A 913-nucleotide genomic window follows, 5' to 3' on the forward strand; every position below is an offset into this window, starting at 1 on the left:
CCCCTTTTTACTCACCTAAAGCCGCAGTCATGTGACGCTCCCTTGTGGAGTCTTCTGTCCTTTTGGTTACGGGAGGGAGGGGAAGTCCTTCTTCAGGTGTCCCCATGGCCGGCGGGGTCTTTAAAGGCGCGTGTCACCTCAATGGGGTGACGGCTATGAAGTCATTTAGGGACGGAGCTCCGCGTTGTGTCACAATCTTCCCTACAAGGGGGGTTCAGCGTCCTATCGTTCATCTCCTGACTAAAGCAGCCACAGGAGGGAAGCCTGTCCCCTGCCAGCATGCTACAGACAAGGACCATTGTTCCCTGGATGGAAGCAGTGGCCTCTCTGCATCGGTCCACCATGCTTCCTCGGTGAGTCCAACCAATACCTCTGCAATCGGCAAAGCTCATGCTTCCTCCTGATTAGGGAACGGCCATTGTTCTCTGGAAGCAGCGGTCTCTCTGCATAGGTTCAACATGCTCCCCTACTGAGTCCAACCAATGCACCTTGCTGATTGGAGTGTTCTGACTCGGCAGGGGGAATGTTGGACCGCTGCTTCCACACAGAGCACAAGGTTCCTTCTCCAGCATCCTGGCAGGGGGGCGGGCTTTCCTTTCGGGGCTGTTGTAGAAAGCCAACCAATGAAGACGTTGCGTTCCTATTGTCTTGATGCTCCTGTTCTATATTTAGATATAAAAGCTCGGATGGGCAGTAATAAATGATTGCAGTAGTCCTGGCCGACGTCCTAAGGAGAAGTGGGGGGAGGGGGTAGTTCTGTTTATTAGGGCATCCTCAGCATCCCTGTGCATCTGTTTTGCTTTTCTCTGCAGTAGGGAGCGTGTGTGTTCAGAGGGAGGTCAGGGATGTCAACAATGATGGGGGGGGACGCTCCCGTGTCACCGATGGGGTGGGGACGCTCCCGTGTCACCGA

This window comes from Nanorana parkeri, unplaced genomic scaffold (assembly GCF_000935625.1).
Source record: "Nanorana parkeri isolate BGI_ZX_2015 unplaced genomic scaffold, ASM93562v1 scaffold2694, whole genome shotgun sequence".
Classification (NCBI taxonomy): Eukaryota; Metazoa; Chordata; class Amphibia; order Anura; family Dicroglossidae; genus Nanorana; species Nanorana parkeri.